Below are 25,510 nucleotides of genomic sequence, written 5' to 3'. Positions count from 1 at the left end.
GCGCACAACTAAAGCAAAAAAGACAGCGCAAGGTGTGTTTTATTAGCCCTACAGTTTCATTTCGTGAAATTGCTTGGAAGTGTGTGTGTCATAGGAGGGGCTAATTATGTCGCTGTGCGAACTGTAACTAACTGAATATTTTGTGGGTTAGGTTATATTTTGGGTCATGGCGTATTTCCTTGGTTGTCGAGACTCCTCCACCGACTAACTGCCCCTAGACCAGGGCGGTTGTTTTATTCCTTGGGGTAAGTGGGCGTGAAAAAACTGATAAACTGCATGTTTCACTTCTAGTTCAGTCCCTTCATGGTTTGAGGCATGCGGGAGAGGAGGGGCTGATAATCTTTAATAGCCGAGAAAATTCCACGAAAACTGCAGAATTCAAATTACTGATCTAACATTTGCGGACAAGTGTTGAAAAGACTCTGCAAGTGAAATGTCTCCACAGGCAAACTGTGCGCGTGCAAGGGGTGCAACAGCCAAGCAGTAACGCAGACACATCAAAGGGTCTCACGGTGGGCGTGGGGCCCACGCACAGACACATCGAAGGGTCTCACACTCACAGTGGGTGTGGGGCCCACGCCCAGACACATCAAGCGGTTTAACAGTGGTCGTGGGGCCCACGCACACACATCAAAGGGTCTCACAGTGGTCGTGGGGCCCGCGCACAGACACATCAAAGGGTCTCACAGTGGTCGTGGGGCCCGCGCAGAGCACACAAATCAGAAACCGACTATGACAACAATCACGGTAACTCATGCAGACCTCTCAGGATCTGAGGCACAGGGAAGAAAATCACATAATGTGTAAATGCTGTGATGCCCCAACACCGGGCCAGACACACAGGCCTCCAGAGAAATATTGCATCACAAAATGAGGTCACAAACACTGACTTCTTGGTGTCGCAATACTTCTTATATGAACACAAGCAAATATTTCGTGGAGAAACTCAGCACCCCTTACTCAGGCTACTAACATCTGCCAATCGCAATAAAAGCATCATAACATAACGTGTATTTGCAAAGCACATGTTCACTCAGAAGGGGATCTTGGCGCTGAATAACAGATGTTTATTGTTACCCAACTCAATGGTACTCATTTTATGGACCTCGGAAGGATGAAAGGCTGGGTGGACCTACCTGGATTTAAACTTGTGAACAAGAGATTATACACAGGGCCCCACTGTCTCAATATATAAGATGTACCGGCAGCGGTTTAACCCTGCAAATAAATCACATTGGATGTATTGCGTGCGGACTATAGCACCTATCGAAGCTTCACTCACAAACCACAAGGTTTGGTACTATGGGCCAGATGTATCAAGATACACTTTTGCGATTCTCAAATAGCGATTTTTAAGGAATCGATATTTGAGACTTGCAAAATGGTATGTATGTAGAAATTCGCTATTTTTTTGCGATTTCTTAAAATTCCTTAATTGCGATTAGCAAATTGCTAATCGCAATTAAGGAATAATTTCCCATTCATTTCTATGGGCCAGGAAGCCCATAGGAATGAATGCGAAATTATTCTCAATTTGCGATTCGCAATTTGTAAATCGCAAATTGAGAATAATTTCAAGGGTGCAAGGGTGTCCAAAGGACACCCTGTTGCACCCCTGAAATAAGCATGGGTACACATGTGGTGCACATACATGCCCTAAGGGCATGTATGTGCATCACATGGCACTTTGAAAAATGCAAAAATGGGCATTTTTAAAGAAATTTGCAAATTACCACCAACTTGAAGTTGGTGGTAATTTGCGATTCCTAAGGGACAATTAGCAATTTTTTTTGCATTATACATTGCATTTAAGGAATCGCAAATTTTGCGATTCCTTACATACTATCGCAAAATAAGGAATCGCAAATTTGTGATTCCTTATTTTGCACTGAAATTTGCTACATACATATCATTTTGCTCAAAAGAGTTTGCAAACGCGAATTTCGGCATTTGCAAACCCATTTGAGCTTCATACATCTGGCCCTAAGACCTCCTGGCGGCACCCATAATCCTTGAATCTCCTGCATGCACAGTCCTATTAAGGGCTATAACATCCTATGCAAGGCCCCAAAAACATGCATCACAAGGAGAACATCATTCAGCGTAAGCAACAGACAAACCTGAAGAAGACCACAAACCCTGTCAAAGGTAAGATCGAAACAACAATAAGAAAGTACTGTCCAAAAAGTCACAGCAAAAAGGAAGTGTGAACGTGACAACTGGTGGTCATACCAATGCATTTGCTGTAGCTTGCGGAGGAGGAAACCCTCGTATAAGAATGAGTTTCACGACAGCTATCAGATGAGCGCAGTGACTTCAGATGCGGCTGCAACACTTTAAACAATCCCAAAGCACAGAAGCAGCTACATCTCCAAGCAGGACCCTAAAAATAGGACTCTGGGAGGTACTAACCACATAAGAAGGATCACCGCTACCCTCTGTCCCATTAACCACATCTCACAGAGACTGTCTTCCACCTCTAGTCTAGATACAAATGTACATGTTCTCATGATTTACCAAGCACTGAGTATTCTCTCAGCAGCAATGTAAGGCTGACTGTAAATTTCAATTCTATAGCATTCAATAGTGGTGCTGTTCAGGGCCGGAGAGGGAACCACAACCGGCCCTGGCAAAGTGCTCGGCCGCCCCCCCCCTTCCCCACTGAGAGGGGTGCCGCTGAGCTCTTTTCCGGGCCCGTTTTCGGCCGATTTTGGAACAGGGCCAATTTTGCAGCTATGCTGCAAAAACGGCCCTCTAACAAAAACAGCCCCCAGGGGCCCAAAACCGGCCCCCACCCGTGTGGCGCACCGGGGGATTGCCCGGTGCCCGCTATGGCCAGTCCGGCCCTGGTGCTGTTTCATCGCACCCAAAACACCGGGACATCAGAGAATATAGACACAGGGACCGAAGGGGAGCTGTCCAAGATTACCCACCTGCAGTTAAGTGCGTGAACTGGTGAGAAGAACCTGGTCACTTGCTTGTTCATTCAAAAACAAAAGGACCAAAATAGATCATCAGCACCCTTACCATGATGTGCCTGCACACCAAATATTAAGACTCCAGTTAGTAATGTAAGAGATTCCCGATGAGACATCTCGATTTAGAGCAGCAGGAGCCAAGCAGGTCTCTGGCCTTCAAGGTTGGTGATTACTTTTCCCGCCAGAATATTTCAGTGTGTCAAAAGTGGCATTCTGTGGTTTTTGAGCGTCTTGTTTCTTTTCTAGTTGTAGTGATCTTGGTGTGAACAGCACAGCTTCATACATGTGTTGCAGTTGTAAAGTTCTTCTGTAATGATTCAATTTAGTCACTTTATTTTTTGTCATGACCTGGCCTTTATCTTGCCACTATTGTACTGAGCGTTTGTTTGAGTTTGTCTTTTTGAAGTGCTGAGCAGGGTAACCTTTCTTTTATCACAATAGATGCACATTTAGTTTGTCTGCTATGTTTATCCCAGTACTCTATTCTCAAAAGTGTAAGCTGATATGAGGGAGTCAGCTATATTCCTAGCATTACATTGCCCAGCATTTTAGGCACTCAGAGCACCACATACATTCTGTGTGTGAGTGTATATATATATATATATATATATATATATATATATATATATATATATATATATATATATATATATATATATATATATATATATTTGTATGCAGTTTTTTATAGCGTGAACTCAACCCAAAGGTATTTGAGTGCTTTACATGAGCACCAGTTACATTACACATTCATTTTTGGTAGGCGCTGGGAGATTAAGTGATTTGCCCAGAATCACAGGATGTTGAGCCGACCCTGAGACTAGAACCTGGTTCGTTAGCTCCAAAGACGGCAGCTCTGGTCCTTATGCTACATATGCTGATGACACAAGATCAGCCTTGGTGCAAGGCTTGAAATGGGAATCCTGAAGTACTGGTACTTCCAACAATTGAGATAGCGCCGTCTTTTTATGGAAAAGCGGCTGTAATGTCTCATTGCGAGTATTGCAACCTCCTGAGAGCTTGTAGTCAATTAACCCGCACAAAGCTCCCTTGGTAGTCCCAGTGTATAGGTAGGCCCCACCAACTACCCCTGACTTGAGTGCAAAAACCAGCTTTACCTCTGGATACCAAACATCAACTCGCATCTCCAAGTGATCCGAGCACTGAGGCCGGTCTGTGCTGGGAGCTGAGAAGAAGCCCTGTGATTCTATCTTCTCGACCCAGAAAATATTACACTGGCTTCCTTTGAAAATTCTGAGCTGCCCTCGATATCCTGTGTTTCATCAAAAAATGAATTCACTGAGAGAGTTGCGTCGGTGGTAGTGATTCACAAGGAGGGTAAACCAAAGACTAAATGTGCCTATTTCCTTATTGAATGCTGAGCCCAAAATATTGGCCAAACTTCTCTCTAATAGGCTGATGAAAGTGATTAGCGGACTGATCCACACAGATCAATCGGGCTTCATCCCCCACAGAAATACGGCCCTGAATTTACGCAGGCTGCATGGTGTGATAGCCAGGGCCCACACTCTGCAGGAGCCAGCTGTGATCGCTTCCCTCGATGCGACCATTGCTTTTGATAACGCAGAATGGTCCTATTTGTGGGCGGTCCTGACTAAATTTGGATTTGGACCTAAATTTATTGGCTGGGTGTGTTTATTAAATACTGAGCCGCTTGCCCAGATAGTGGTTAATATCCGGGTTTCAGCGTCTTTTTGTCTCGGTCGGGCACTCAGCAGTGTTGTCGCCTCTCTCCTCTTCTTTTCTCCCTGGCCCTGGAACCCCTAACGGCCTGGATTCGCTGGGAGCCATCTATCCGGGGCATTCGGTGGTCCCCTGACTGGGAGGACCGGATCTCATTATATGCGGATGATATTCTGCTTTATCTGATCTCCCCTCGGAAGTCCCTTATTGTTGTGCGCAATGTCCTGGCCTCTTTTGGGAAGAACTCCGGGCTCTCCATCAATTGGGGGAAATCTCTGTTGTTCGTTCTTAAAGGGGAGACCCCGGTCCCTCCCCGAAACTGTCCCATCCAAATTAGTACGGGTGGGTTCAAGTATCTGAGGATTTTTATTTCTCTGGACCCGGCAGTCAGGTTTGTCAAAAATCTCCTTCCCCCTTTGCAGAGGCTGAGGAACAACACCGCTAGCCGGAGGAAACTTCCGCTTTCATTGTTGGGGCGAGCAGCTCTCTTTAAAATTATGTCACTGCCTCATTTCCTGTATGCCCTTCAGACTACCTTAGACGTAGTGCCGGCTAGTTATTTCCGCGAGGTGGAAGGGTTGCAGCGTAGTTTGTTATGGAGGGCAGACTCCGTATTGCTTTAGCTAAGCTGACGCTCCTATGGTATGATGGAGGTGTTGCCCTCCCTGACATCAAACAATACTATTCGGCTTCCCAGCGGGCTGCATTTAACCATGGAACATATGGGCCCATGGCAGATCCCGGCTATTCCATGGACAAGTGGCTCCTCCCTCGAGGTAGTTACAACAGGGCATTGTATTCGAAGTCAACAAAGTTGGACTTGACAGGGCCAACTAAGCATGCTGTACGGATCTGGCACGATGCCACAAATTCTTTAGGATGGAGGGACAGATTGACGTTACCTACCCCACTTTTTGATTCGGAATGGCTGGGCAAACTTTGGAGTACGAGAGGGTTTGATAAGCGGGATCTGATAGGAATCTCCACCATTAAAGACATCTGGGGCGAGGGGAGGATTAAATCATTTAAAGAAATGCAGGTCGAATTTGAGTTGACCAGCTCGGAGTATTTTTGCTATGCGCAAATTCGACACTCATTACAGGCGGCCCTGCCTGTGGTTGCGGCCCTACCGGAGGCCTCGCCTCTCGAAGATAAAATTTTAGATGGTCAACTCCCCGAAAAAGCGATCTCCCTGATCTATAAGAAGCTAATTAATCACAGGGCGGATCTACTTAGGGAGTTGAGGGATAAGTGGACACGAGACGGTATAGAATTGGATGATGAGGACTGGCAATCGGCCGTGTCCTCCCCAAAAGTGGTTGCTACTCCTGTGCGGTTGCGGCTCGTTCAGTTAAAAATATTACACAGGGTCTATGTCATGGGCCCCGCCTGGTACAGATGGGGCTCTTGGATGTCGGATTGTGCAGACAGAAGTGTGGTCTAATGGGTACATTCCTCCATGTTATCTGGGTGTGTCGATACATCGGCGAGTACTGGGGTAGGATTCATGACACCATACTCGAGTTCTTGGGAGTCTCCTTGCTACCAGAGGCGAGGAGATGCCTCCTTAATATATAGGAACCTACGGGCCTTAACTCAGCACAGACACAGTGGACCGCAGTAGCCTTTTATGACAGCTAAAAGGGGTATTGCTCAGCTGTGGGGATCCGAGCTGCCCCCTACCCTTGAGAGCTGGAAAAATAATTTAGATTGGAGTATGTTTCGGGAGAAGACTGTTTACATTGCGAGAGGCCATCCTCGAAAATGGACATCAATTTGGGGACTTTGGAATAAATATGGAGGAGAGATTTGTGTGCCACCTAGAGATTTTGTTTTTGATGTACCCCCATCCCGTGAGGTTTCTGACATGTATGTACTTTGGCCCCCGGTCCCCTCGGAGATGTTATGTTGGACTATGATGTGATTCTTCTGTACTGTGTCCTTTTTTGATGCCTTGTTTTAATAAAAAGTATTATAAAAAAAAATATTCACTGAAAAAGCCACAAAATTCACGTACAGCAAAACGCAGCAGCACACCCCTGGGTGCTGCCTGCGCTCCTCTGATGGAAACCTACTACAAATCCTTGACACGCTGCAGCAGGAGAGCAGGACTGCATGGCTCAGCCGCAGGACCACGAGCAATGAAAGTCTCAAAGGAGCACAAAACAACCTTTGTAGAAGAAGCGCCTTAAGGTGCATCCGTTTTCATCCATGCACTACAAAAGTCTTGTATTCTTCCAGTGAATCGTTCACTTAAACTAAGAATGATTGATCTTGCAGATCTTTTAAGGGACCGGGGTCTGCAGACTGAAAATGTCCCAGTGGACAGGGGCCAGTATATTCCAAGTGGATGATGTAAACAGGTATGCCCCCTGAAAATCAAACCGACATTATCGGTGGAACAGAATATCACGGGCCAAATATTGAAAAAATGTATATATATCGGCAGGTAAGTCTAGATTTTCCATGGTACATATATCTTTAAGGTACGTAGATGTGGAGTTAGGAATAGTAAATCAATACTTCCCTATATGCATTTACCTTTCTATATGTTGTCCTTCCACATTCTGTCCTTGATATTCTGATACCACAATATTGTTAGTGTCGACATTCAGAACTAGCATTGTGTAATCGTACACGGGCAGCGGGCTTAACTTGGCACTGCCAGCCGAAATCATTGCTGGCAGGAAATCAACTAGCTGTCAGATCCAGATTCCGGCAACGCGGGTGATGGATGCGGGTTATTCCACACAGGGAACTCTGATGAGACCCAGACTGAGCTACCTCCCAGTCCAGCAGTGTACAGGGGCTAGCCCAGGAGGTGAGGACAGGCTGCATTGTTTCTATCAATACGGGCTGGTTTTGTGGCCAAGGTAGGCAGGTTTATTTCAAAATCTTCTTTTTGAAATTTGACTAGGGAAATACAGAAATATGCAACAATCTTAGCAACGCATCTTCTTGGCTCACTCAGGTGGGGTGACACTGGTATCCCATCCTGTGCTTACAAAGAGAGCAAGGCAAAGGCAGTTCAGTAAAAAAGAAATGAACATTGTGCCATATACATTATAATGTTCAATCAATAAATCAGGGGATTTGGAAAGCGTGCTACTCACCCATGAGGGTCTCAAGGCACTTAGGGGTGTGGGGATGCAACTCCGGATCAGTTGAAGAGCCAGGTCTTGAAGTTTTTCCTGAAGGTGTGCAAGTTAGGGGAACGTCGGATGCTCGCCAGGAGAACCACCCACCATGCCACCCAATAGCAATCCTTGTGAGGTGGGGGCAAGGCCTATCACTGTATGACAACAATGTGTGAGTTGAAACTACTAGGTAAGACAAGCCCAGTCAAACACGTCAGGTATGCGAAGACGATTGGCCTGCGCAAGGGCATCACTTGGAGCGTTGTGCCGTAGGGGGAGTATTTAATCGAAGAGGTGTATTGCTCGCACCCTGGAGTGGGTTAAAACCTGTTGAATTCCAATCTAGAAAGATAGTCGATGAGGGGCTTCCTCCTACTTGTGAATTCTCTTTTCGAATGGGATAATTTGTGAGTTATTTGCTCCTTGGTGAGGGTGAGCCAGAGTTATTAGCTAAAGGGGGACAGGAGGCGGAGCCTTCTTTTTCCATTGCAGTGCAAGGAGTTGTTTGGCATCTCTCTTCATATGCCTAGCAAGGGCCAAGTCTGTCAAAGTCAAGGCTTCTAGAGCGGCTGATTTTTGCCACAAAAGAAGGGTACCAGAATCCGACAGAATAGTATCCCCTGGTGTCCCTTTTTGTGTACCCCAGGATCTCTTTCCAGAAATGTTGTATCACCCAGCAAGACCAACAATAAGCTTGTTTAATAATAGTTATTGAATAATGTATGTTGATGAGCAGAGCATTCGCTTGGCCTATAGTGCCAAGGAAGGCTGCATGTAGGCTAGCAGGCCTGAACAAATGAATCGGGACATCAGTAAAATGTGTGGCTACGGCTAGAGTGTCCTGGCGATAGGCACTGGAAACAGGGGATCAACTTAGACTTTGAGCATGTGGGTTTTCAGATGTTTGCAGAAGATCCTAATGTCCTGGATACTTCTCAGAGCTACCGGGAGAGCATTCCAATGTTTAGCTGCCAGAACTGAGCAGGCCGAGCCGCCCCATTTCTTTCATCTGGTAGGAGAGATTCATAGCAGGTGGACTGATTGAGCTCTCAGAGGTCTATTTGGACAGTAGGGTGTCAGTCTGACCTTTATGTATTTGGGGCCAGTCCTGTGGAAGGCTGCATGTGCTACTGACAGTCTTTTAAAGATACCCCTCTTCTTCACTGGAAGCCAAGGTAGCTGGCTGGGGTAGTGAGATAAAGAGGTGCATTTCGGCAGCTTAAACCGGAGGCAAATGGCCATGTTCTGTACCTTTTGAAGTTTTTGTATAAGGTAGTCTGGTATACCTAAGACATTTGCATAGTAAAGTCTAGACAAGATTAGGGTTTGAACCACATTTTTCTGGGCTGTCCAGGGCGAGATGTTTAGGAAATTTCTTAACATCCTTAGAATTCTGCAGGAGGTTTTAATAATAGCAGATAACTGGGATTTGAGGGATAAGTTAGCGTCTATATGAACTCCCAAGTAACTTTCTTGCAATTTTCATGGGGGGGGCGCAATGCAGTCGGTTGGCCAGGCAATAGACCAACCAGGCAGGGGACTGCTACCGAATAGTAGGATTTCAGTATTGTCAGGGTTGCACTGTATGGTGTTATTCCCCAGCCAACCCATTACAGTGATGCTGCAAAGTTATTTGCTTTATCAGATTCATTGATGGCGTAGGTCAGTAGCAGTTGTGTATTGTTCGAAGGAGTCTATGCGGTGTGCTAACGGTTTCATGTAAGTATTAAAAAGAGTGGGGCTCAGGGCTGAGTCCTGAGACACTCCATGCTTAAGTTTTTTGGCATCAGAATAATATGGCCTGAGCCCGACTGCCTGCTCCCTGTCTTCCAACAAGGACCTCAGGCAGGACCACGCCTTCCACGCCTTCCCCTCTACTCCTGTCTGAGAGAGACGATGAAGCAGGGCCTCATGTGAGATTGTGAAAAGTGCCGCCGAGAGATCTTTGTGACAAATGCCGCCGAGAGATCTAATAGTATCAATGCAGCATTTTGACCAGCTTCTAGAGTGAATCTCATGGAATGTTTAGTTTCCATCAGAGCAGACTCCATGCTGTGACAGGCCCTAAAGACTGAATGAGATGGGAGCAGGGAGATTGTTGTTGTCAAGAAATTGTGCAAGGTGGAAATTCACCACTTTTTCTATGAATTAAGCAGCCCCAGGGAGCAGAGAAATAGGTTGAAAGTTCGGTAAGTTATTGGGGTCTGCGTGAGGTTTTTTCATTATGGGAATCACATTTGCGTTTTTCCATGTGGAGGGCACTATCCCTGAGAGTATGGAGGCCGTGGATAGTTTCTGAAATGTGGGTACTAGGCATTCCACTAGGAGGCTCATAATTTGAGGAGGTAGGGGGTCATGGGGCGAGCCAGATTTGCTATGGGCGATTACTATCTCCTCGATTGACGGGGGCAAATTGTTTGACAGTCTTCAGACAATTGACTGACACATGCACGCACAGATACATACACACAACCCCCATTCTCCAAGGATGAGCAAGCTGATTTATTTTAAAAAGCACGATTTCCACGACTCTATCCCAAGTGCTTTTAGTAGATAATTGGTAAATTTCCTTAAAAATGGAAGCTAGCATTCAATTCCTGAGTTTTAGGTTTGCTGAAATCTGTATTTGTGTACCTCACTGCCAAAAGGGCAATAAGGGAAGCAGTGAGAGAGCAGGCTTTCTGTCAATCCCCTTGCAACTATCAAGTTCCATGTGTTTTTCATGATTTGTCATTGCTTGAACAGGCTTCCCATCAAGGTTATAATGTTTCTAGGAGGGTTACCTTGTCCCTGTTTTGTTCTGATTATGTTGATGATGGGGTGCATGTAGTCCTTTTGTTAGACTAAAGCCAGTGTGTGCTCTTTGGTGTATTCACTTTGCAGACACAGCAACATTGTAATTGCTGGTGGATGAATTTTTTGTTTAAGAAGTGCTTGCCATTGGACGCCTTAGACTGTTATAAATAAATAAAGACACAAGCTATTCGCAAATCTCCCTCGAGCATGAATTTATTTTACTTTGATCTCATGGTAATATGTCATTGGATTTAAGTGTAGTTTGGTTTACAAAGTAAACGTGTGCATGTGTAGGCTTTTTTGGAGCTGCATAAAAAATACTGGCCTTTATCAAAAGTATCTATTGTGGAATATTTGTGATGTGCCCTACACCCAGCTTCCATACTGTTGCTGACCAAGGTGTTGCTGAATTACAGGATATTAATTCTAAGACAGCTGGGTCAACACACTGAAGAAGGCTGTTTGGAAACATGCATGCTAAAATAAAGCCAGACACATTGACTTTGCCAATGCCTGTTGAATGTTTTATTTCATGCATGAGTACTATAAACATTGCATGCATTTATGGGGTCTGTGGGGGGAGAGTGCCCCTCTTGTAATCTTCTAAAGGACACCTACAGCTAGATATGGTCACATTACTGATTTTGAGGGATCTGGGGTCATTCTGAGGTCATTCTGAGATACCACTGCAGGCGACCCCGTCGGGATAAACGGAGAAAGACCCAGAGTCCTCCTTGCGAAGTTTCCAAAGATCTGTATTGATGACTATGTTAGCTAACATGCAGGAATTTATCAGGAATCGCTGATGAAGATTAGGAGTTCTGATATATGAACCTGAGGCCTGTGCTGCAAGCATATAGCAAAGACGCAGAAGCTACTTGATGAAACCCTTCTAGAATTAATTCTGACACACTCTAGAGAATTAAAGAAGTATAATGGATGTCCATAAAAAAGAAACATGTTAATGCAAAGAGCAGCTCAATGGTGAACAATTGCTTTTTGCACAAAACTCATCCTGGCTGTGAGCTGTACCTGGACGAAATATATCCTAACTGTGTTGTATGCTATTTGTCAAGTTGAGGCTTTGTGTTTTGACTATTAGATCCTATACATGCAGAAGGGGGAGAGTATGGTATTATTGCAGTGTCTGATTATATCTAGGCTGCGAGGAATATAACTGGCAGACTCAAGGGATGACACTATAATTCTATATTTGTTCTAGGTCTACTGAATCTTATACTATTTTTTTTAATTCCAAGACTTTGGTCAGCTTTTTTTTGTCGGAGGGACTCCCTTGATTTTTCATTTGTTATTGCGATTTTATTCCTAATGTTTTATTTTGTTGTGTCGTGTTTTATTTTGCTTTTTTTTGGCTTATGCCGAAATAAATAAAGACTATGTTTGATGAGATTGTCAGGTTGTATTTTCAGTATAGAATGGTAAGGTTCATTGTTTTCTGTACAGCTCACTCTATGAACTGGAGTATTACCTCTCTGTGCCACAGCTGCCAAAGATATTGGCAAGTGCCAGATGCGATTCAGCACAGGTTTGAGCTTTCCCAGTAAGTTGAAACGTGTGATCCTCGGCGCATGGGACTGCGCTTTTCGGTTAAAGAGGGAAACTGGGACTGGAGCATAGTTTAAAGCAGAGAGGAGATTCTGCTGCAATCACACGTTTGATATTTCATAGTGTACCAAGGTCAAGGTTCCCCAGAAAGCGCGGCATTGCCACCTCATGCAATGGAATGTAGAGGGCGAAAGATAAAACCAGAGCATCTAGGACATGTCTAAACATTAAGGGGTAGATTTACAAGCCCCTTGCGCCACTTTTGCGTCATTTTTCCCATGTAAAAAATGACGCAAAAGTGGCGCAAGGGGCGTGTAAATCTGCCCCTAAGCGTTTCCCACGTGCGCACACATAAACACACGCATGACTGCATAGCTCACTGTGCCTGCTATTTTACCTCGAAAAGCATCAGTGCGCTATTAGGGCACGAGACTTCACGTATGTGACAAGGCCCAGCCACTGTGTCTGGAGATAACTCCAGGCCCAAGGTCCCTCCTCCGTTCTCCCTTGCTCTGGACATGCCTGGCCAGTGTCACACACGAGCAACCAATGGACTGACAGCAAACAGCACCTCAGCGCCGGAGCTTGTAGTACTCTGCCACTGCCAGGACGGTAACTCCAAACAGGAAAGCGTGTCTACTCCATCCACGCATCGGTATTTATTTTAACGAACTGAAAGAAACCTGCGGGAAAGGTTGTGTGTGAAAAGGAGCCAGTTACATTTCCGGCCTAAGCTGTTGAGAGGGGTTCCCTGGCGGCTGCTAGTCTAACCACGCGAAATAGTAAAAAAGAGGTCTTTTCATAAGTGATGTGAGGTTGTTCTTGTACCACTTCCAAAGCTTAGAAAAGCAGCCTTGCAAAGTGCTTGACACTGGGGATTTCTAGGCTTGCATCTGACGCGGGGGCACCTGGAGCTCAGGGCACGGGCAGCGCTGTGTGTTCTGCTGCAGCGTCTGTGCCAGGGGAGCCTGCAGGCCAGTCAGATGCCAACTGAGATGAACCCTTTATGAAGGTGAACCTCAGAAAGAAACAAAAAGCGTGTACACAGACTCCTGCTTGCTACAGCGTTAATGCACTCTCTGAAGAATGTTACCTTCGCACCATTCAAGCTACTCCAGTTATCCGTCCCGACGACAGCCAGGCCGTTTAACAAGAGTAAAGTGCAATTATCTCAAGGATAATGCCCTGTACAACATTCATTAATATGCTCCCCGGCCGTACATCGGCGGCAGAAATGTTTCTATATAAATAGTATACCAAGTGAAATAACACATGCCCGTACCTTGCTGTCTGAGCAGTGTACTTGGGGCAGTGGGAAGACGATAACTCAAAGATGGAAAAGGCGAGACAGAGGCATCAGCCCATAACAGTCTGCTGCTACACTCGTACCGTGCCCCCCCCCCCCCCGCCCCTCCCCCCAGGCAGGCATGGCAAAAGGCACTTTCAAGACACACTGAATATCCCTTTGGCATTGAGAATATCAGCATCGTCCAGACTGGGATAATGCTGACAGGTTAGGCACCGCTTGGGATGCATAAAGGACTTCACCCCTCAACGAATGACTCACACTGGCAAGTAGACAGGTTATCCCTGTGCATTTGTGATGGTTTTGAAATGGGGACATATTTTTCTAGGCTTCTTTCGGTCAGGGGGAGATAGCCTAACTGCTCAGCCTCACCCCACGAACATGACAACAATATCAAGTGATGGGCAGCAGGTACCATCTGCAGTGTTTGATGCTTACTATGCCCTCTGTCACTCTGCACAGTTCCTGGACCTCTCTATGCCCCCTGTACTTTGACTCTATGCAGTCTCCTCCTGACCCTGGCCTTGCTGGTGGTACCTCTACTATATTCGTTTATGCCTACTGTGCACCCTGGGACTTTGTAAGCTCCCTCTTGAACCCTTCCCCACTAGTCATTGCCTCTGTGCATCCTCCTCTGTCAGTGACGTTGCAGGTGTGCCTTCCCCTGTCCTCTCTGTGGCCCATCCCCCATCCCTGGCTGCTACATGATCCTTGACTGTCTCTCGTCTTCTCCTATGTTCCTCCATTGTCCCTTTATGGCCCCTTTTTACATGGTGTGTCTTAGCCTTCTTATTCTCTTCACGGCTGTCTTTCTTGACTGATTTCGTTGCTCCTTCTGTTATGCCACTGTAGCCTCTCATTAGACGTCCCCATTCCATACCTCTTCCCTGCCTTGCCACGTTTAATCTCTCAGACTTTCTCTTGCCTTGGGATTTCTCCCTGCCCCTCTGCCCCCCACCCCACGCCTTGTCCCCCAATCACCCTACTAGGGCTTAAAGGCTGAGTTTGGTCCCACCCTTTCTCCTGCTGCTGTGTCTGTATATCTTGCTGGCCCTGTTCTCTCTTCTCTCTTCTTCCCTTTTGCGTTATCAGGCTCTCCTGGAATGCAGACGGCCGGTCCCACGGCCCTTTCCTTCTCCTTCGCTTTGGAGAGCGTCTCTCTCGATGCTGCTTTAGTAGCCGCCCCCAACGGGTCCCAGGTCGTGCTGGCAGGAGCCGGGCCTCGCCTACTGCTCTCACCCCTGCACGAGCCTCTGCCGCTCTGGCCTGTTTATGCTTTGCGGCCTCGTTCTGCACAGAAGCCGCGGACTCGCCTACTTATTGTTCCCCAGATGGCCTGCAGCTCCGCGGCCTCTCAGCAGTGCCTTGCCTCGGACATATGCGCTCGGGCGCTGAAGGAGCAGGCGGCTCAAGGTCCTGGGGAAGGCAAGGAGGGAGGCGTGCGTGCCTGCGATGGTGAGCAGGGTGCAGGCATCCCTCGGCGTGGGTTGAACTGGGGGAGGTTTGGACGCCACAGGAGGTGTAGAGAGGGTGTACGGCTCCGCTTCAGAGAGAGTGCAGCGCTATGAAGCTGGGGAAAGATGGGGTAGCGCCTAAGAAAGGACAGAAGGGTTGGATGGTAGGTTTGAGAGGGGTGTAGGGCTACCTGGGTGAGAGGATAGATGGCTCGTTTGTGGAGTGGGGCTCGAGGCTCCTACCGCGAGAGAGGGGAGTGGTCCTTTCAGACTTGGGGGTTCAGTCCTAGGAATGACGCTCAGGGCTCCCACTGCGGAAGGCTCGGCTATTGAAGGGTTAATAGGAGCGCTCTCTGAGTGAGACAGAGGATGGAAGTCTCAGGCTAGAGGAGTGATTGAGGGCTCAGCTTTTGAGAGAGGGGTGCAGGACACAAAGTGAAAGAGAGGGCAGGCGCTCCTGCCTGATGAGTAGGAAGAGGAGACCCCATAGGTGAGATTAGTGAGGGCTCAAGCCCGGAGAGTGGGTGTAGGACTCCCTGATTGAAAGAGGGGATGGGACCTCCCTCCTGGGAAGTAGGGGTCAGGGAACCCAGGGTTGAAGGCTCAGTTTATGACAGAGTACAGACCTACGAGAGTGGGGTTTTGTGATGGAGTGATAATCTGGGTGCAAGGAAACAGATGGATCAGTCTTAGGAGAGAGCGAGGTATACTGCAGTGAGTCCAGGGCTCCTGGGGCCCCTACACACGCCAGGATATTACTGTTCCCCCCTGGGCCCTACATCAGAGCAGAAACTTTGCCGCCCATAACCCAAGGTCTCTTTGCATACTATTACCTCTAACACCCTACATTACCCGATGCACACTCAGTTCACAATGTCACATTGCATCCTTTCCAAGCCCTGCATTCTTTCACCCTGCCAGCCTGCAGCCTCTCCCACCCTTTAGCAGTCTCTGGGACTCCTCTCTGTCAGTCTAGGAGGATCTTTACACTTTGTTGAGCAGTCAAAGACTTCTCTCTCTCTCACATGAGAGTCTCCCTACAGCCCATAAGCACATATGAGTTATGTCCTTCTAATCAATGCAGTGTCATCTCTCGCTTTGGGCTCTGTTAGTCTGAGATCTCCCCCCCCCCCCCCCCCTCTATAGACGTGAGAACCTCTTCTCTTTCACTATCAGGTGCCTCTTTCAAGCAGCCGCCCAGGAATTCTCTTACCTCACTGTCCTGCTGCTTTCACAGGTAAAAATAACGAGCCCAGGATTACTCTTACCTCTCTGTGCGTCAAAGCATCAACCCTTTTTGATTTCAGCTGCTTCACTCACTGCCCTGCCTCACCCTGAGTTACGAACTGAACCCTCCCGAGATGTCTACCACCTCAAATAAGGAATGCATCCTTCCGTGTGCTGTTTTCCTGCCCATTTCTCTGAGAGGAATCTACCTTGAGGCTGTCTCCCACATCACGGCCCTACTTAATTTTCAGTTAAGAACTACACCCTCCAAGGTTGTCTCCTGCATCACACTCCTGCCACTATCGCAGACAGGGCAGAGGTCTTTCTTGGTGTTGTCCGAACTCACTGCCCTGCCTCTTTCTCTGCAAGGAATGCATCCGCTGTTTCACTTTCATCTAAAACCTTCACTGTTCCAAGATTCCCCCTACCTCACTGTTCTGCCTCACTGTTGGTTAAGAACTATACCCTCCCAAAATGTGTCCTGCCTTCCATCCTCTTACCTCTGCACCCTGCAAGTGCTCTTCCAGGGCGTCTGCTGTGTCATTGACGGCCTCGCTATTGGGTAAGGACTGTGCACTGCCCGGACTCCGTCTGCCTAATGTCCTGCCTCACTTTTGGGTAAGACTATACTCTCACTGAATATCTGCTATCTCACTGACCTGCCTCACTGTTGATTATTACACCCTGACAGAATTATCCCTACCTCACATTCGTGCTTCGATGTTGGTTAACAACTGTATCCCCCGACAATTTCCCTACCATCGCAGTCCTGCCTCGCTGTTGTTTACATACATACCCTCCCAGGATTTCTCCTACCTCACTATTCTACCTCACAGTTGGTTAGCAACTATACCCTGCCAGGATTTCTCCTACCTCACTACTCTACCTCACAGTTGGTTAGCAACTATACCCTGCCAGGATTTCTCCTACCTCACTACTCAGCCTCACTGTTGGTTAACAACTATACCCTCCCAGGATTTCTCCTACCTCACTACTCTACCTCACAGTTGGTTAGCAACTATACCCTGCCAGGATTTCTCCTACCTCACTACTCAGCCTCACTGTTGGTTAACAACTATACCCAGCCAGGATTTCTCCTACCTCACTACTCTACCTCACTCTTGGTAAAGAACTATACCCTCCCAGGATTTACCCTACCTCTCTGCCCTGCCTCAGTATCACAGAAGGACCTGCGTCTCCCGGGTTTACTCTTACCTCACTGTCCCACCTCACGCCTCAGTTCTCGTGGTTTTTGAGTGCCCCGCACCAGCTGGCAGCCTCTCACCTAGCTCCTCCTGCTCCCATGCCTGGGAAGGCGCTGGTTTCCCATGGGGTCTCTGGCGGTTCGGCTGCAGCCTTCCTCTCCGGTGATGCTGCCACCTCACGCGCTGCTCATCCTGCGGGCCGGTGCCAGGTGCTGGACAGCGGCAGGGGCTCTGCCTCCTGCGCCCCTCCCTTTACCAGTGTCCGCGTGCTCGCCTCCCGGATCTCCGTGCAGACATCGGCGGGGAGCGTCCCCGTGCTCCAGCTTCTCTTCTCCAGCTCTCAGAGTGCATTAGCCTCTTACAGAGTAACAGCTGGTCCAAATATCTCCCACCCTTGTCTCCTGCCTGATGCAGGGAAGGTGGGGTTAGCCCCCCTCTCCTTTCCTCTGCTTCTCCCCGCTAGATTACTTCACTTGTTGCAGGGACAGCTCGGCTCACTTTTCCCTTCTGACTCTCACCGACTCCTGCTGAGATTTTGCACCTAATCTCTGTTTCCTTCTTTCGCCAAAGTCTCTCTGTCCCATAGAGGCAGAGCTGAGGGGCTTCCCCTGATCTCCTCACCTCCTGCAGGAACAGCTGCAGGGCTTCCCCTGGGGTCTACTCGCCTCTGGTAGGGACAGCTGCAGGACTTCCACTTGTCTCCTCGCCTCTTGCAGGGAGAGCTGCAGGGCTTCCTCCTCTGTTCTCCTCGCCTCCTGCAGGAACAGCTGCAGGACTCCTTCTGGGTGACCTCGCCTCTTGCAGGGAGAGCGGCAGGGCTTCCTCCTCTGTTCTCCTCGCCTCCTGCAGGAACAGCTGCAGGACTCCTTCTGGGTGACCTCGCCTCTTGCAGGGAGAGCTGCAGGGCTTCCTCCTCTGCTCTCCTCGCCTCCTGCAGGAACAGCTGCAGGACTCCTTCTGGGTGACCTCGCCTCTTGCAGGGAGAGCTGCAGTGCTTCCTCCTCTGCTCTCCTCGCCTCCTGCAGGAACAGCTGCAGGACTTCCTCTGGTTTCTTCTCCACTTGCAGGAGCAGCTGCAGGACTTCCTCTGGTCTCCTCGCCTCCTGCAGGAACAGCTGCAGAGCTGCCCCTGCGTCTCCCGTTTGCAAGAACAGCTGCAGAGCTGCCCCTGCGTCTCCCGTTTGCAAGAACTGCTGCAGGGCTTGCTCTGGGTCTGGTCGGTTCTTGCGGGGAGAGCTGCAGGACCCCCTCTCTGTGTCCTCGCCTCCTTCTGCAGGGACAGCTGCAGGGATTCCTCTGGTCTCCCGGCCTCTTGCAGGAAGAGCTGGAGAGCTGCCCCTGAGTCTCCCGTTTGCAGGAACAGCTCAGAGCTGCCAGGGTCTCCCGATTGCAGGGACAGCTGCTGGGCTTGCCCTGGTCTCGCCGCCTCTTGCGGGGGGTGTTTTAGAGCCCCTGCACCCTCCGCGGGGTCTCTCTTCCTCTGGCAGGTACAGCTGCGGACTCTTTGCCTTTGCCTATCCTCTCCGTGGCTCTGTGTCTTGAGCTGCAGGCATCCTCGCCCATGGACCCCTTCCTGTCTCACATCCCCCTCTGTATGGCTTTGCTATGTGCTGCGGCCATTCTGTCCCCCAGATCCGCCTTTCCTGTCCCCCACCTTCCTTGCCTCTGCCCCGGAGCTGGCAGCCGGGCAGCGGTGGCGACCCCCTCTTTCTGCGGCGTGCACCCCTAGGGCAGTGAGGGCATGCACCTGCCTCCGGCTGCCTGTGCTGGCATGTCGTGCTACCAAGCTCTATGCAGAAGATGGGGCTCGAGCCGGGACTTCAGCAAATCCTTCGCTCTGTCTGATGACAAGCAGCCGGCGTCCAATCAGGGCGAGCCGCGGCGCTCGGATGCCGCCCCCCTCTCTCCCAGCCCCCCAGCCCTCGCTTCCCTCTCATCCTTATCAACCTCGGCATGGCCCAGAGTCCTCTCCCGCCGCATCACCGCCGGCCACTCAGCTTCTTCCCTTTCATCCCCGCCCGTCTCCCTCACCTCTCACCCCTCATCTGTCTCTTTTCACTCCTTTCATCCTGTCTGTGTTAACTCAGCATCCTCGTCTCTCTTCCTCGCCATCATCTCCCCCCCTACCCGTCCTCGGCGCCCCTTCCCCTGTCTGTCATCCGTAGGCCGCCTTTCCCCTGACTCTCCCCACTCCTGGCACTCTCCACTCGTTTTGAGACTCCATCCTCTCTCTGGACGAGACAACTGTTTATGATGAAGCGCAGTCCCAGAACAGGAGGCGGCCCGGAAAAAGGGCCGGCCTCAGTAAATATGCAGCTCTTCAGCGCCTCGTCAGGGGTAGTAAGCGCTATATGAATACAATTACATACCACCACCTACTGGTAGAGTGGATGTAGGAGAAGTGAAACATATACATCTAGTGGCTGAATTGCACAACTTGGAACCACAAAACCTGGGATCAATCCTGGATCCCCCTCTTGAAATGATATGAAAGAAATGAAGTGAAATGAAAGAGGGATTTATAAAGCGCATGGCTGCCCGTGAGCGTCCCAGCCCTAGTGGATGAGCTGACGAAGGAGAGGGGGGGGGGGGGGCGGGGGGAGTTTTGGGAAAAGCCAGGTTTTCAGAAGCCTGCGGAAGGTTAAATGGTTAGGTTCGGCATGCAAAGCCAGGGGAGGAGAGTTCCATAACTTGGGAGCATTGTATGAGAAGAGACGGCCCCCTGTGCGAGCCTTTCTGGTCCTGGGGATGTGAGCAAGATGAAGATGGGCAGATCGAAGGTTCCTGGAGGTTTTGTGCGGAATGATGAGGTTTTTTAAGATGTGAGGGCCTTTGTCATGACGGATTTTATGAGTGGTGCAAAGAGTTTTGAAATGAACTCTTTCTTGGATAGGCGACCAGTGGAGTGATCTAAGGGCCGGTTTTGCGGAGCACCTACTGTTAGTGCCGGTTAGGAGTCTGGCAGCAGAGTTTTGCAACACTTGCAGCTTGGTGATGACTTTCTCAGGGGCTCCCAGATACAGGGCATTCCCGTAGTCCAGTCTGGAGAGTAGGAGACTCTGAATTAGGAGCTTCCTCACATCATGGGGGAGGAGGGGAAAAATCTTGGTCCGGAGGATGCCGTAGCAGGACCCAGCAGTTTTCCTGGCTTGTGTATTGAATGAGAGGTCCTGGTCAAGCCACATGCCCAGGCTCTTAATGTACTGTTTAGGGGCCGGGGCAGTTCCCATACAAGGGGGCCACAGAGACTTAGGTGTGAAGAGGGATTGATTGCCCAGTACAAGGATCTCTGTTTTTTCGCTGTTCAGTTTGAGATGGGAGCCATCCATCCAGTGGGAAATATCTTGGAGGCAGGAAAGGAGGTTATCGCGGGGGGCGGTCTGACTGGCTGAGGGAGACGACAAGCTGGGTGTCGTCAGCATAGGTCACAAGTCTCACTCCATAGGGGGTGACTAGCTCTGCCAGGGGTGACAGGTAAACTTTAAAAAGAGTGGGGCTCAGAGAGGAGCCCTGAGGGACCCCGCAGTGTACAGGGGTTACTTGGGATCTGGATGTTCCCCCCGAGAACTTGAAAAGATCTATCATGGAGGAAAGACTTGAGCCAGGTGAGAGCGGACCCAGCAATCCCCAGGGCCTTGAGTCGATGAATCAGAATGTTGTGATTCACCGTGTCAAAGGCTGCACTTAGATCCAGGAGGATCACTGCCACTGATCCTCCTGAATCTAGGATCCTTCTTGTCTCTTCTACGACTGGAGTCGTAGAACTCTGGGCAATAGCTTGCTTAATCTCCACAACGGCCCCACAACGCTAAGGATGCCTGGCCTCCACCTTGGGGGCGCCCAGGAGTGGACGCCTCACAGGGAAAAGCCAGGATGGGTTCCACAGTGGTATTCGTACAAGCGCCTTGAGACCCTTGCGGGTGAGTAGTGCGCTATACAAGTATCAATTTACATATCAATTTTTACGATGGCCCTTTTCCAGCTGGGGGGAATAGTGCCTTGTTGTAGGGAGGTGTTGATAAGTTTGGCCAAGGGGGAGAGGATAGTGGGGGCGACTAGCTTTAAGATGTTGGGTGGGACTGGGTCGAGAGGGGAGCCACTTTGTATGGAGAAGAGGATGGAAAGGAGGGTCTCCTCGGAGATGGGGGAAAAGGAGATAAGGCTGAATTCATTCTGTCCCTGGGTGCTGCGGGGCAATTCTGAGAGGCCTAATGAGTAGGTCAGGGGATGAAGTTTGAGGATGTTTTGGATTTTATTGTTGAAGAATGCTGCAAGCTCATTGCAGCGGACACCGGTAAGGTCCTCGGGGGGGGATGGTCTGGAATTTTGAGAAGTTTATTTATTATGAGAAATGTTTCCCTAGCTGGGGGAAGCCCTGATTTTTTCCACCTCATTGTGTGATACTAACCAATTGTTTTATTTCACTTTCCCTCCTTTTATTCATCATGATCTAATATAAGAAGACCTTGAAATGCATGACTTCAGGATGTGTACCGTACAAAACCTCCACCTGTGTTTGATTTAATAAACTATAATGTTGTTCATGGCCAGACTGGGAACCCTAAGCACTCCTGGCATTTTTCTCGAACCAGCCCCTCGAGAAGCACTGCTTGGGCCCAGGAGCTGGCAATGCTTGTTGGCTGATTTTGTCACGGGGGAAAATATTGCAACACAGCTGCCAAACTGCCCCCCACTGCTGCAAAACCAGTCCCCACCCTTACAGCCTCCCAGGAAATCACCCTATGCCCGGTATGGCTAGTCTGGCCCTGGTGTTGATGATGTATGATAGCGGCCCAGGCCACCCAAATGTGCACATAACAACTGATTTTACTCTTAGTTCACCATTGTTTCCTTCTTGCCGACTTTCAATCTTGAGGCTGAGAGGAGTGCCGAACTGCGGGACACAGGGGGTCGCCTGCCGCCTTCAACCCGACCAAACGGCGCTCACACCCGGGGACAGGACTACACTCCCCAGGGTGCACCTGTGCCCACACACCTGTACTGGCTCAAGGGGAGGCGTGGACTTCGCGCATTTAAGCGCCGCCCCGACCCTTGAGCGAGGGGTTCCTTCTTGCCGACTTTCAATCCTGAGGCTGAGAGGAGTGCGGAACTGCGGGACACAGGGGCTCGCCTGCCGCCTTCAACCTGACCCAACGGCGCTCACACCCGGGGACAGGACTACACTTCCCAGGGTGCACCTGTGCCCACACACCTGTACTGGCTCAGGGGGAGGCGTGGACATCGCGCATTTAAGCGCCGCCTCGACCCTTGAGCGTGGGTTCCTTCTTGCTGACTTTCAATCTTGAGGCTTAGAGGAGTGCCGAACTGCGGGACACGGGGATGGCTGCCGCCTTCAACCCTACCCAACGCGCTCATACCCGGGGACAGGACTACAGTCCCCAGGGTGCACCTGTGCCCACACACCTGTACTGGCTCAGGGGGAGGTGTGGACATCGCGCATTTAAGCGCCGCCTCGACCCTTGAGTGTGGGTTCCTTCTTGCAGACTTTCAATCTTGAGGCTGAGAGGAGTGCAAAACTGCAGGACACAGGGGGTCGCCTGCCACCTTCAACCAGACCCAACGGCGCTCACACCCGGGGACAGGACTACACTCCCCAGGGTGCGCCCGTGCCCACACACCTGTACAGGCTCAGGGGGGGCGTGGACATCGCGTATATAAGCCACTCCCCCAGTTCCGCGGCGCGGCCCGTAGCCGGGACGAAGCCCAGGACAAAAGGCGGGCCGTTTGTGCCTGTTCGTGACCTGGAGTGACGGGACTGGTACACCCCCTAACCACCCGGTATTTTAAATTTTAATGAGACTTGTTATATTTCATATTAACTCTAGGATGTTGGTTAACACCATGTTTACTAGCTTAGGAAGCGCGTGAGTGACCAGTCTAGCCCTCGATTGAGATATCTAAAAATGTCCACACTCTAAAGGGATATAACATGTATTTAGTGTTCTCCCTACCGGTCGACTTTGGGGAAACCTAATCCATCTACTAGCAGACCGCAGACCCGGCAAAAGACCCTATCAACTGCTAAATCTCCCAGTGTAACAGCCATCGACAAAATGTTGCAGAAGGCAATCGGGGCAGTGTCCTCGGCTATAGAGAACACCGAGCGACGCCTTTCTATTACACCCGGAATCCCTGAAGCACCACTGCTGCAAGGGTCTCCCATTGTACCGACTTGGGACATACCTGATACATTGCTCGACCCTTCCACTAACGTAATTCTCAGTGTCCAGACCCCACAATATGCTAACCCCAACCCCAGCTTATCTCCCCCTCTAGTTCCACGACCTACCAAAAAGCTACACAAGCGTCATACTAATCCAAGGAAATTGAAAAACATGAAGACAGCCCACACAGAGGCACCTGGCCAACAAGAGGGTATGCTTGCTGCCCCAACACCCGCATACCACACCCCACAACCTCCTCTCTGGGCCACTCATTTTCTACTATACATGCAAAACCATCTAGAGCAATTCATTCTGACCCAGTTCAAGTCCGTTACAAGTAGAATTGACAGGGTTGTTCCCACGTTGAACAACAGGCTAGAGGGTAACAATACTACAATCCCCCCAATAGGAACAGCGCAGACAACACTGATCTGGTTCGCATTGCTTGTCCAGCTCCCAGTCCCTATAACAATAACGGTTGCCCCACAGATAACTCTGTATCTGATATGGCCGAGGGGAACACCCATTCTACTGCTACTAGAAAGAACCAGTTAGCTTCTACCCTCTCTAACGTGGCCATATCCACAAAGAATGCATACCAGGGAAGGCACTCTCAGTGTAATCTCCCTAGGCAAATAAAATCGCTAGAGGCAACCCAAGTCAGTAACCCACACGTGGATCCTATTGTATCCCGGCACCCACTACCGTGCCTACATTTACCACCTGCCGCTTCACCCCGGGGTAACTCCAGTATCCTCAGACCAGGGTGAAACCTTCCCAGAGCTTAAAAACAAGATCATACAATGGGTAGGCAGGAATAGACCACTGACAGGACAAGGGCAAGGAGACATTTTATTCGCCCGTAGAGTTCGGTGGCTAGGATCAAAAAATAAAGACATCGAAGGGGATTGTGTGGTAATTAATTTTAGAGACAGGGGGGTGGTCAAACACATACTCAAGTGGGATAACTTTGACCCCGACTCACATGGCCCAATACACACCCTCCCTTTAGCATATTTTAACCCTCCTAAAGTAAATTCTAGAAACATCTTCAGCCCCAGAACCTATCAGCCTCTTGAATCTCAGGGAAAAGATTTTGTTCTCCCATTAGAAAATAGATTCAGTTCCCTGAATACTGTAGATTGACTAACTCCACCATCTACCTACGCGAGCAATCCAAATACAGCTGGCCAAGGTTCCATTTGGGTGATGAAGGGAACCTACCCGCGGCACCCTCTTACCAGGACTATCGTTCATGCTGGGAGGTTAGAAACTTATGAAAAAACGGAGTCTGGTCCTGGGACGAGGGGGCAGCTGGACCGAATTTATACGTGCAAAAAAGAGGATTGCTAGCTCTCCCAATAGTTTAATCTCTCAAAGTTTTGAGACTACAAACAAAAATGAATCATCTGTTTGTATGGGTAATTTTATTTAAACCCTTTTGAACTTATTTCAATCATTTTTATATCTTTTTCATAGGTGAGAAGAACACTTTACAAAAAACATTTACACATATTTACAACTACTATACAATTGACATATATACAAGTAAGCGAACATTTATAAACAAACTTCTTTTACAAAAGAATATAGTGATTATGTATCCACAAACAGTTACTCTTTGCGAAATCTCAAACCACTATTGTACCCACAAGGTGAAAAAATGGCAACAAGAATTGAATCTTTTCTTATTGTTTGGCAATGAACTCAAAGATAATGAATAATCCCTTCACCGGCTGATATTTTATGGTGCCTGTTTGCCGTTTGCCGACGCGTTTCGAATCTGTTAAAAATCGCAGATTCTCCTCAGGGCTCTTTCATTGTAGATGATCTTCATGAATTGGCGGTACGGTCTCGTGGTCCAATTATTCACAAGGGGCTGTAAGCCACAGTATTTCAATGTAACAGATGACCTCTGTCCGTTACGACGGTGAGGCTATGTCTAGATCCTC

The 25,510-nt window shown here is 49.0% G+C and overlaps 1 protein-coding gene across 2 annotated transcripts in view; it reads right to left on the bottom strand.

The window, feature by feature from the left end:
• Positions 1-18,095, bottom strand: part of LARGE1 (LARGE xylosyl- and glucuronyltransferase 1) — a 1,180,278-nt gene extending 1,162,183 nt beyond the window's left edge. The window contains exon 1 of one of the 2 annotated variants that reach the window (XM_086953009.1): positions 17,384-18,095. The gene's annotated coding sequence lies outside the window, so the exon portion shown is untranslated. The remainder of the gene's footprint in view (positions 1-17,383) is intronic. The other variant, XM_086953010.1, reaches the window with a different exon arrangement.
• Between the last annotated feature and the right edge of the window lie 7,415 nt (positions 18,096-25,510).

Source organism: Lissotriton vulgaris, chromosome 1_2 (genome assembly GCF_964263255.1).
Source record: "Lissotriton vulgaris chromosome 1_2, aLisVul1.2, whole genome shotgun sequence".
NCBI lineage: Eukaryota > Metazoa > Chordata > Amphibia > Caudata > Salamandridae > Lissotriton > Lissotriton vulgaris.
The sequence above is the reverse complement of the archived record's forward strand: the minus strand, read 5'-3'. Positions and strand labels throughout refer to the sequence as shown.